Here is a 13061-nt window from a genome sequence, read left to right on the forward strand (position 1 = left end):
ACACAGCTAAGCATTAGTCACATGTGAGAAAATATTGCTGTTTGTTGTTTTTCAATAGATGCAAGGCAAAGGCTATATTTGGTCAGTTTAAAGGGTTTTTGGCATAAACTCTACAGAAAATCCTAAAACAATTAAAACCACCTCATAATATTTACACGCCATACACTGTCCCCTTTAAATCTCTGTCCAGTCGTGATCTGTGTATACATGAAGCCAGTGCTGTGGTCAGATTCTGCTTCTTGTCATGTCAAAGTCATCTGAGCAGACATTAGACAGCCAGTGGTTCCTGGTGCATGTCACAGTGCAGAGAGTCACCTTGGAATCCGGTGACTCCTTCAACATGTAGGCAGGAAATGCACAGTGATAGGATTTTCAAGATAATTTGGATTTGGATTGTACAACGATGTAATTTGGTTGTATGACTGCATATGATTGGTTACCATGCAGAACAAGCTACTTGTGAACCTGACTTCAATTACAAACCTAAACATAATGAAATGTAAATGTTTCCATTGTGGTGTGGACCAATGAGAACCAGGGGATCACACTCCAGAAGAGAACACATGTAAAACCCATAAAGACAGGAGTGTGAATACACAAGAAACGGATCAGACAGCAGGACATGAGGGCGGGCTCAAATGCATATTTATTTTATACACGGTTGTTGTTAATAAAAACTATTTATAGTAGTTTTCTAATTGAACAGAAAACTGATTATGAAGTTTTTCTAAGTGTGTAATGAAATATCCAGTTTGAGTTAGAATGCTTCCATCAATGTGTTTTCTTCGTTTCAGCATATCTATAATCCATATCTATAATCCATCTAAACATCCAAATGTCGTCACTTCTGCACAAAGCAGCAGGCAGGAAAAGGAGTGGGGCCCGAACGCAGACACACAGGAAGCAACGGTGATTTTAATTAAGAAAACGTCCAAACAAAACTTACACAGGAGGTGAAGTCTGGTGAGTTCAAAAGCAATCAGAAGATACACGAATGAAACAATGAAACAAAAAGCCCAGTAAACAGCTGGAATCCAAAAGTGAGCCACTGAAAAAAAGATCAATGTGACAAGTAACACGGATCGGGTTCTCACACGAGCGATACAGCCAGGAAACATATCAGACAATCAGTCCACCAACAGACCAAAGACTGTAAATACACAGGACAATAATCAACAAGATGCAGCTGGGAGGAGACGAGGGCAGGCTGAAAGCTGATTGGTGGTTGAAACAATGGGAACAGAGCGAGGCTCAAGAAACTAATTAAACACAGGTGATACACAGAAAATAGGAGGGAAAAAACAAATGACAGGAAGTCCAACAAATACAGGACATGTCAGGCTTGGATTACAAAATAAAACAGGAAGTGAAAAGTCCCGAAAAAAACATGACAGTATAAAATGAAAGGAAACCAATGTCACAGTAATCATCAGTAAATGGAGTGTGAACAGCATGCTGGTTTGTCTGATAAAACTAAATTCTGAATAAATTTCAATCAAAAATTAATTAGAATTGTGCATGTATCTGTAGCTGTAAATCTCCTCTCTGGGAATCATCAACTATCATTCCAAACAAAAATATTTCATGATCTGGAAAAGATGTAAGAACTCTGACAGATTTGGGAGCCCCGCTGTGAAACCAAAAGAGAGCCTCTACTAGACCGTCACATGTTAATCTGATTTGTATCCCGGTGCTGTGATAAAGCGTGTCGTACTTGTTTGATTAAAGCGTTGACTCAGTGTTGGGTTATGAGCAAACAAACCATTACACCACAGTAGAGCCACTGTGTGTCAGATTAGGGCTCAAACACAGGCTTTAATTTCTGTTTCCCTGCTTCAATCCTTCTGTTTCTTCACTGTTTGTTATCGAACTGAAGAAGAAAAACAAATGCATGTGTTGATTGTTCAAATGCATTAATATGACACATATTGATGTTTAGCTGACAAGGACCTCTAGCAGCTGCTGTGAATTATGACTCTAGTAGCAAAACAAAACCCACAACTGAATTAAGACGAGACATTACAGGCAAAAACATGGATTATGGTCATTTTATTCTCCATAACATGTTGTCTTTCAGATTAGTGGAAAGAACATTACATTACAGTCATTTAGCACACACCCAGATTCCTCGCAGTCCGAGATGGCGTCACCACAGTATCATCAATGGTGATGGACAGGTCTCGGTGCGGGCAACCCTTCCCCAGGAGGAACAGTAGCTCGGTTTTGTCCAGGTTGAGCTTCAGGTGGTGTGTCGCCATCCACCTCGAGGTGTCAGCAAAGCACGCAGCAATGCGTGCCTCCACTTGAGGGTCACCGGTGGGAAATGACACGACCAACTGGGTATCATCGGCATAACAATGGTAAGAGAAGTCATGCGAGCGAATAACAGAACCCAGAGATGTTGTGTAGAGCGAGAAGAGAACGGGGCCCAGAACTGAACCTTGTGGAACCCCCGTAGTCAGCATGTGTGGTTCCGACACGCCCCCCCCCCCCCAGATTACTTGACCTCTCAAAAACGGCGGACAAACTTCACGATCTTGTTGCCTTAGACGAAGGCTGTAGATCTGATTTGAGATTCTGGACTTTGCTGTGCGATAATTGGAACGGCATCTCGTTCTTCTCCAACGACTGTACCGAAACATCAGTTGCTCTAAAAATCGTTACTGACGCAGCTCTTTCCGTTGGTTTTGGGGGAATCTACAACGATCAATGGTTCGCGGACACCTGGCCAAAAGAACTGCTCGCTCTCCCTCCACAAGACTGTCAACTAGGAGACTGCTGTTCATGTCCTAAAGTAACATACTCATTTGAATCGAAACCATTATCTTAACCTGACAAAGTATTCTGTTTTATTAGGTCTTGTTGCCAAAACCTAATGGGGATGGCATTCATAGCAATACTTACAGAAGATAATGCATAGATAATAATTCATAGATATCCCACGAAAGTTTTCGTATTCTATCCGCATTTTATCCGAGGATGTAGAAAGACTCATGAGGCGGGTTGATGGGTCAACAAAACAGTTCTTTCAGCCAAGAGACCACAGTTCATTCCCCATGTGAAATCATAAGTCAATGTTGATGTTTTTTTCACGTAATGTACGAACTTCAGGAGGTTCCGTGTTTATTTTAACCCAAACAATGTTAATTTTCTAAACATAACTGAGTTTCCTGTGTAGACAGACGTTTATTTTGAAGAGACCGTATGCATGTAACGAGACAAAAACGGACACATTTTCATAGGAAAACGCACGAAAAAAGAGGGTAGGATATCATATGAACCATTGTATGACGATACGTTGCCCTAATTGAGAATGCAGTTTTGAAATGGCTAAAACGTTTTTGTTTTTTTTACTGGGTTGTTGCAACAGTGTCATTTTAAAGGCAATAAGAAATGGCATACTTTGGGGTGTCCCAGTAGCTCACTGGCTAGAGCACATACCATTGAGTCCTGGCCACAATGGACTGGATCCAAGTCCGGCCCAGGTCCCTTTGTTGCATGACGTCTCCTCTCTACTGTTTCTCTTTCACAATAAAAATAAAGCTGTAATACTTTGTGATTGCAGGAATACATTTGAAAAGATTCAGCATTTTACCACCAGATGTTTTCCTGTCAGTATCAGCTGGTCACTTCTGCAAAAATATAATGTACAGACAGTAAAACGAATTCACAAAATAAATAAAGGACACACTTTTTGTGCCTTCCTGTAAGTAGAGGGAACTTGGACAACTGTCTTCAGTAGTTTTAAAATCCTGGCTGCGGTCTTGTTTAGAGGAGGTTTTTTTGCTTTGGAGCAGCTTTTAAATCGTTACGGGAAAGAACCTCTGTATCTGCAGTGTTATGTGCCCTGTTCAGCTGCTGCAGACATTGATCATTAGGGGGGGAAATAGAATCCTTTAAAACGAAGCAGTGTCACCTCTGCTGCAGCAGACCTCGGTGCATCTCCACTGTCAAGAAATACCATCAGTACCTGCCAGTACAATAGCCATTAGGCAGTGAAACCACAGTTTAGCTGGTTCCCTGCCAGCATCCATTTTGTCAGCCTGAGCACACTCCACGATGCTCGCTGAGTGCAACAGAGTGCATCAAAAAATAATTAAACTCTTTTTCCAGGGTGATGATGCAAGCAGTAATTAATTGCCTGTGCATTCAGTAATGTTCATAATGTGACTGCCACAATAATAATGCTTTCTACCAAACCGTCACATCTCTCGTTATCTTGCTTGCCAAGGTTTCATGGTTATAATATCTGGTTGTGGCGAACAACTGGCATATCAATAAGCTCCCAATATCTACAATATTAGTGTGTGTATGGTGTACACAATGAGGGTATTAACATACGTTTAACATTTAAAAGTGTAAACGTAGTGCTTCTGAATTTACCTGAACTGCTTAATTTGAGCGTCACTGCCCCTTTTTTTTTTTTAAGTTGGTGGCTCTCAGTTCTTCTTATAACCATCAACCTCCGAGCTCAGTGTCACATCCTTCCTTAAGCAGCCTGATGTCAGAGCGATGCATCTGTGGTGTTTGAGCAGTGTGTGAGAAGAGCCTGTAGTGTCTTTTTAACTTTGCCGGGAGAATGTCATCCATGAAAGAACTAGTTGAGCTGACTCTGAGTAATACAAGATAAAAGCCAATGAACTGTCAACGGAATGTTTTACTTTATTGGTAAGGATCTACTCTTGAGCTTTTTAACAGGTAGGTCAGGGTCAGCTACAAAACACCACCACTGAGGCGCAACCGATTTGACTTGTGGTTGGCTTTATTCAAGAAATAAGCCTTCACACTCCAGGTTTTTTGTTTTTTCTTTTGTGCGATTAACTTGCACAACATTTTTTCACACTCATTTTTTATACTTTCACAAAGAACACATTTATTATGCTGTGAAACATGGCAATCTTTTTTAATCTTTTCAACCATGACAAATACATCTTATACCAGATCCACTCCTTGCATTGGAAATTTCACAATAAAACCCCAGACCCATAATGTTTGCAGGCGAGTATTTCTCATTTTTGTGTCATTTATTCATCACGCCCCCAGTGTGTAAACTCTTAGACAGTGAAAAACTATGACTTTGGTTCCACAGGATGCCACAGTGTTGTGGAGAGAGGAAGTCTGGGTGGGATGAACTACCATCAGGGCTGACAGCAACAGGCTGACATCTGTCAAACAGCAAAGCAGGCTTTCATCGAGTTAAATTATTTTTTAAAGACTTGGTAGTCTCAGCTGGGTGCTGTAGTTTTTTATCAAAAGTTACTCAAAAAGGATGAAATAGTGCATTTGTTGGAGACTATTTTCAGCAGCGGATTAATCCACATTTGGTTCTCTAGTGAGTTTTTGGGGCAGCAGGACAGCAATGTATGTGGAGTCACAATAAACTAGAGTGCGTTTGTTCATGTTAATGAAGGAACAGTGCAGCTTATTGAGTTGCATTTAATAGTTTCTGGATAAAAATGGAACTCTGACACAGAGGAAGACAACAAATCAGGCTTTGATACACAAACAATACTTGATATCAGATGCCTTCATTGTTGGTTTTGGTCTACACATGGGATTTGTTGACGATAAGAAGAATATAGAATATCACTAGACTTATCGTTGACACTTTGTGGCTGTCACGGGAGTTCAAGATCAGGACCCAATAGCAAGACCACGGGAGACAATCTGGTAAAACAGATTTTATTTTACCAATAATAAAGACAGGAATGTGTGGAGCCCGTGGTCCGACACAGGGTGCAGGCCGGAGTGACGGTGTGGTACCCGTGGTCCAACACCGGAGGGTAGGCAGATCGACGGTGTGGTACCCGTGGTCTGATACCGGAGGGCAGGCAGATCGACGGTGTGAAGTCCCTTGGAACACAACGGAGGGCACGGGGGATTCCCGGACCAGCAGGCGCTCAAGGCAGAAGACGATACGGGGTTGAAGCGGGTGAAAGACGGTACGAACTAACAACCCCAGACTGCAGGACCAGGGTTGATATAGTGCCAGGGGAATGATGAGTGGGATTTGAGTCTGGTGTGTCAGCCTGCGGGAGGTAATTGGCTGGAGTGTCCGCAGCTGTGCACTAATCAGGGGTGTGGCCATGGGAGGTGTCTGGAGGCAGAGGAAAAACACAAAGCACATGGCACACAATAACAAACAGGGGAATGACAGAACACATGAGGAGAGGAGATCAGGGGAAACAGAGGTAACACACAACGGGTCAGACAGGGATCCTGACAGTGGCTCTGTTGTGTACATAGACTGTATATAAGAAGTGGACCTTTTTCACTTTGATGTAACCCATACGGTTAGGCATCATGGCCAGTGCCATATTTGCTTTTTGGAACAAGAATCTCTGCTTTAGGGCTATTTGACACTAAATGGACCATAATTTACTAAATGAACATCATGCTGTATTGAATAAGACTTGAAACTAGAGATTGAGACCATAAACTCATGTTTATGGTCTCAAGAGAAGTAGAGTCATTTTCTCATAGACTTCTATACAACCAGAGGAGTCGCCCCCTGATGGTCAGTAGAAATAATACAAGTTTAAAGCATTTCGGCTTCATCCGCCAGAACCAGAGGTTGCCGCCTGGTGCCAACCTCTGGTTCGACTAAAGCCTCCAAGGAGGGTTTTTTTTTTCACTTCTGTTGTTTTTTTATATTCAACCAGAGGAGTCGCCTACTGCTGGTTATTAGAAAGAATGCAAGTTGAAATCAGTTTTGCATCGGCTTCACTTTTCCGAACTGTAGGTTGACATCTGTCAGTGGAACAAAGAACACGAATGGGTCAAATTAATACATTAGCGCATCTTCATTATGACTGTATTTCAAAATGTATTCTTATCACCTTCACTGCCTCCCAAAACAACTCTCATAACCTAAAGTATGCTCAAAGTGAGTTCTGGTTTTCATCATAGGAGTTAGCTTTACGGCTGGTTCAGAAGCAGAACTGCATTTTAACAATAATAAATGTAACTGCAACACCACACACATCCAGTCCTCCAAACATCTTTAGCCTAGAGGGAGTGAGTGTTTGATACTCAATAAAGGTTTTCAGTTACCTTGCACAGCAGCTGGATTCTCGCAAAATCACAAGATCACACAAACATTCATCTTGTGAGGCTTCAAGTAATGCGTTTCTGTCCAAACAAATCAGCCTCCTGTGAGGAGCTACTGGCTGCTACGTGTGTGGTTTAGGTGTTCGTGACCATGGCCATACGCTGGGTTTTAGAAATACAGAGGTCCAACACTGAGCTAAGGCTAAGTGAAAGATATGATTGCCCTGATCTAAATATGTGCATTTTAAGACGTTTTCAGAGTAAAATGTCAATAGCTTTTAAACCATGTTAGTGGATACATGAGAACTAGGTTGTTGCAACCCACACTACAAAAAGAAAGACAGAGGATAAAATGATCACAAAACATCTGCAAATCAAATTAAGAGGGTTGTCTGGTAACCGCAGGGTCAACGGTTCAATCCTTGACTGGGATGTGCCACGTGTCGAAGTGTCCTTGAGCAAGACGCTGAACCCCCGGCTCCCCGGGCGCCTGTCATTGGCAGCCCACTTCTCCCTATATACAGGGATGGGTCAAATGCAGAGGTCAAATTTCATGTATGTGTATATGTACAATAAAAAGGGTTTCTGTTTCTATTTTTCATTCTTTCTCTGTGACTCCTCACTTGTGTTTACAAAATAATGCTAAATTATTACACTACAATTATGTCCGGTGTGTATTAGAGGTTGTATTAGAGGTTCTACTGTATAAACCAAAGAAAAACAGTATATCTCTGTGGTAATGATGTAGTTTGGATAGAATCAGCACAGGGGATATAATGTTAATCTTATCCTGGGCACCATAGGCAGTCCTGTTCTTCCTCTCTCATCTCCATCACCTTCTCCCTTTCTCTTTCTTTCAGTCTTCTCATCTTGTCCCGTAAATCTTTTCTTCCCAAAGCTAGGCTTTGAATGACAGTCATTTCATTTGTGTCTGTCTCAGTGTAGAAAGTAGACTCATGAAGGCTATAAAGGGTCAAAAGTGATACTAATTAGCCGGCAGCACTGGCATCCGTTTAAACGTTGCATTAAGGTTTGACATTGAAATACAAGCAGTTCCACTACTTGAATCACGCTTCACATAGATATTGCTGCCTGTCTGGTTTCCTCAAGTTATTGACATAATAAAAGAACCACCATGTTGAGTAAAGATGTTTAAGTAGCGACAAGATCATCCTCACGGGAACTTAACTACTTGCTTAGGTTTAGGAAAAGATCGTCGTTTGGGGTAAAATAACTACGGAAGTGCAGATAATGATGTCTGCACGTTACATGACAATTAAATCAACGTTGACTTCTTGTTTCACATGGGGAACAAATACTACATTCATGTATAGAATGCTTAGCTATGAACTAACCCACATTTAACTGAGCAACTCCACATCTGTCATTTCATCTGACGAGGACACTGACTAACGGTTGTTTTTTCTAACTAAATAAAAAATGCTTCTACATATTTCTTTCAAGTGCATACCTTCTCAGCATGTTTGCGTCAGCTTTGGCATAACAACTAACATCGTGGTAGCAAAGCGGGATGACCTTTACAATGACAGGGTTTTATTGCATGTAGAATGTTTCCTCAGATCTATGGCCCAGCTGCAAAGCACTCACTGAGAAATTATCATGTGGGTCATCATCATTGTCAAGGGAACAAGGCATGTCTGCTCTGAGCAATGTGTTTAGGTATAAAGGACCACAGAACATTGCATGAAAAATTCATGGGCCTTCTTGGCCCCCTGCCCCAAAGCCTTTTGTAGAAGTCCCTGTTCAGTCAGAGCGTGTTTTGCGGGTGTTGCCCGATCAGACTACTGGTCTTTTTGTCATTGTCGCTAGCCAACTGCTAATGTTAGCTTGACACAAACCATGAACTGTACGCTAATTAACAGTCAATAGTACAGTTTAAATTAATGAAAACAACTTACCCAAAATATCAATTGGATTAAGTTGCCTCCTGCTGATTTCTGTTTGGATCACGGTAACTACGGTTTATAAAGTCACATAGGTCCAGGCATCCAGCAAAAGTCACTGCAATGACATTAAAACACAAATGCCGTTGCACACTTTCACGCTTAGAGTTGACGTTTTTTTCATGGTGCTCCTGTAAAAACGCGAAGCGCTCAGCAACGCAAAAGCAGCGCGCAAAACACTTCACTCTCATTAAAAACAATTACAAAAAGCTGCGCCAAGCTGCTCTTTCTGATCAGGACCAAAGTCTACATTTTAAAGAAAAGAGTTTATAACCACCAAATCACAATCAGTCTTCATAATTCACCTATGTGAATGTAGAAAAAGTGCAAATTAAGGCAACTTTCTGCTCTGATTTGATTTCTTTTTTCAACTCAAGGCGTTAAGGTTAAGGGGTGCTCTTGCAGAAATGTGAGGGAGCTTTACATATTATAGGCTGTTGCTGTCTGACTTCTGAAAAATGAGGGTGCGCTATATTACGAGGCATTGACAATCGCTGTACATTCAAATCATGACAGGTGAATTGTAATGGAATCGTGAGGCCAGTGAAGATGCACACCTCTAATCACTACTGACTCTTTTTCTTTTGCTGCTATCTACACAGTTTCAAAGAATTAAAGGATAATTGGGCCTTGTTACTTTTGCCTTTTTGTTTTTTTTACTATCAGCAACCATTGGTAATAGCACTGTGCTTACCAGGGTTATTGCTGAGATCAACAGATGTGACTAAAAATAAGTCATTCTGGCCAAGACACACAAGACAAACAGTACAAAATATCATCCAAACAGTTTTACTTTCAAGCTCAGTGGTTTATATAATCTGGCTAGACTGGTGTTTACTGTGGTCGGACCGTCTGACCTTTCTTTCCTTGCCCTGTCCGACATGGCTGTAGAGATTTGCCCATGTCTCAGCAATCCTTTTACGATGCTATTGTAACCAATGGAAACAGGAGATTCTGTCATTGTTCATAGGTGTTCTTACAACGTGCTCTCTCGTCTCCTCTTCCTCTGTGTGAAGGATATCTGTGGCTCGTATGTCTTACATGTGTTTTCTCGGTACAGAGGAGTTTTTGTTTCAGTTCCTTCCAGAACTTGCCGGCACATGGAAGACTTAATTTTATTTACTAATCATCAGAACTTAAAAAAAAAAAATTGTTATCCTAAACTTTTTATGTTGAGGCATATTCTTAAACTGCTTGCTTAAGCTGACCACTGGTACATAAGTAAGTTAGAATTCATGAGTTTGATCATTAGCTGAATCACCATCCTCATAGCCCTCGCCAGAAAAGGGCTTCCTGTTCTGCTCCATTTGTGGGCAAGTTTCATTCTTCCAAAGTCACCAAGGAATAAGAGGAGAGAGACTGTCACATCTCCTTGACCAGCGAAGTCATGGACCAGCTCTAGTACCATATTCTCATGTTTGTGGGCCCCTTAACACCACTAGTCACAGAGATGGATGAGGGAACATGTTCCATTATAGGTGCTGTTACACTGTTCAGCGTTATAATGGAGGATGTTCCCCGAGACAATGACTGACCTGAAGCTGTGTAAACAATTTCCAGCAACTATGAACTGTATAAACTGTCAACTAAAAATGAATCAAAATCTAAGAAAAAAGAAAGACAATCATTCTTCATTTGTTTATTTTGGAAAAATGTTATCATCCAAATGTATTCAAAGTAAGACATTGTATTCCTTAATCACATCTCCTGTTGGGGGTCCTGGATACCGCGGGTTCGCTTTAATGGTTCAAAACAATAGACGTAACCTTTTTTAATCACCTTGATACTTCACAATGTCCCATTTTTACTACATATTAGGTTTTAATGAGATACGAAGAAAATAAAACATTGTTCCTTACAGTTGGGCCCTAAACAACGAGAAAGTAAAATCAACGTTAATTAAGAAGTGTTTTCTTAACATTCATTTTACTTTATCATTGTTGGTCAAGTGTTTATCCTGTTGGGACTCTGTGTATAAGACTCTTACGGCAGGTCTGGACCAATCATGGATTCAGTTTGTTCCTGAGGACAATTCTGATGAATGTGATAAATCACTTGTATGAGCCACAAATCTGTTCATATGAGTGCTTTCTGCATTAGGCCCAATGTGCCTGTGTTCCCCTTTTAGTAATTTTACTGCTGCCGCCCCTGTCTACTATATCTATATATTTATAAACAGTATTTCTGTCTGTCAAGGATGAGAGCTCTTTCTGAAGTGTGACCCTTTCGTATCCAAATTAGGGGCCTTAGCATGAAGGGTGTTTTATGTTGCACATTTGTGATCCATCCTATATAAATTGAATTGACTTGAGACGAATCTGAGGACACAGACGGACACATTGTCATAGCAGCATTTTAATGACCCATGAGGCCTCTTCTATTGAATGCAGGGTTGCAGACGGTAATTGCTCTCTACTTGTGTCACGGAGCTGACCTTTGACAAATGGGATATTTGTGTGGAATCAGTATGTAGTGAAAAGCCCTCTCCCACAGTCCTCGATCTTGTCAACAACGATTGAGGCAAACACTATCAGTGATGACGGGAAAACCTGTGAGACTCTCTGTGGCTATAATGCAAAGCCAGTCACACATCAATGAAAACATCTCATCAAACATTTACGATATCAGCTCCGCAGCAAATCCATTTGAATGTGCCAAGCCTCAGGCATAATTACAACCCATGATGATAAATAATCTCTTCAGCAAAGTTAGAGGGACACATTCAGGCATTATGTTTCTCCCAGCCAGTGCATGTGACGAGGTAATTAATAGCAGCATGATAATCATGACACAGTTTCTTAGTTAATGCTAATTACCTGTCTATCCATGGTGGATTTCAGCAAGCCCACTATGTTTTTGTCAAGGTAATGCTGTAAACCCTAGGTCTCAGCTCTGTGTGTGTTTAATCAAATAATATGGAGTGACATGTAGCAGGAGACGATGACAAAGATGATTTAAGTAGTATCAAAGATAAAAATAGTTATATTATTAGTTACATGCATACACTGTCTTTTTGAAATCAAACTTCCTTCTTCACAGGAAAACAACTTGGTTTGGTTTAGGCAACAAAACTACTTGCTTAAGTACGCTGGGTGCTCTTTCACTGAAGAACACGAGATGCAAAACACTAATGGGTGCCCTTAAATGTAGAAAGCGTGATGCTGCAGAGCCACAAAGGTTGCCCTATATGCTAGAATACTTTCTGCGCTTAAGTATGTTACAATACTTAACGTAACTTGAACTAACTTTACTTGGAATAACGTTGACTTTTGATTTCCCACTGGACACGAACTGTGGTCTCCTGGGTGATAGTCATATATTTTTGCACCTGTTCTATTACTGATGCCAAACTACGACCACGTAAAGCGTCAGTTTAAAGCGTAGAAGAACCATTGACCAAGCTACTATAGTTGAAGACTCGGGAGTGAAAATGTGCTGGTATAGTAGCAGTAGTAGTTATTAGACCACTTTCTAATAAGGCGCCTGTTATAAAGGGTTTATAGGATGTAGCTAATGTTGGGACTGAAACAAACGAATAGGCCTAACTGGGATTTCAAAAGCCACACAATCTCCCATTGTCAAAATATCACCTATGTGTCGACATTCATCGTTTTCTCCATCGCCAGACTAGAATCAGCTCGCCGTTAACCCGCCGTTAGAGCAGTAAGGTCCCCGGTTCTAGGCTTAGAGAAATTCGATGACAGAGCGCAATCACCGTCACAGATCCTAGGATTGGATAAAGAGCACACCAAGTACCTTCAAGCAATCTCAAGTAAGAGGCTTTGTCTAGGTAGGTCATCGTGTGTTTGTAACCTTGTTCGGTTTTGTTTTAAGTTAACTGAACTATTTACCTTGTTAGTGTGTATTTTACGAACCACTGAGTCCTGTTCAGTGTTGTGTAACATACCTGTTGTGCTTGTTGCTGCTGTAATAGTGTTGTTCCACGCTGCTGTGCTTTGTTGTGTTTAAATCCGTCACGGCGAGTAAAGTCAGTAAGCTGTACTTTATTAAAGGTCCAGTGCCGCGGCTGCTGAACCAGTCAGGTTT

Source organism: Anarrhichthys ocellatus, unplaced genomic scaffold (assembly GCF_004355925.1).
Source record: "Anarrhichthys ocellatus isolate YVR2014 unplaced genomic scaffold, GSC_Weel_1.0 scaffold73, whole genome shotgun sequence".
Lineage (NCBI taxonomy): Eukaryota > Metazoa > Chordata > Actinopteri > Perciformes > Anarhichadidae > Anarrhichthys > Anarrhichthys ocellatus.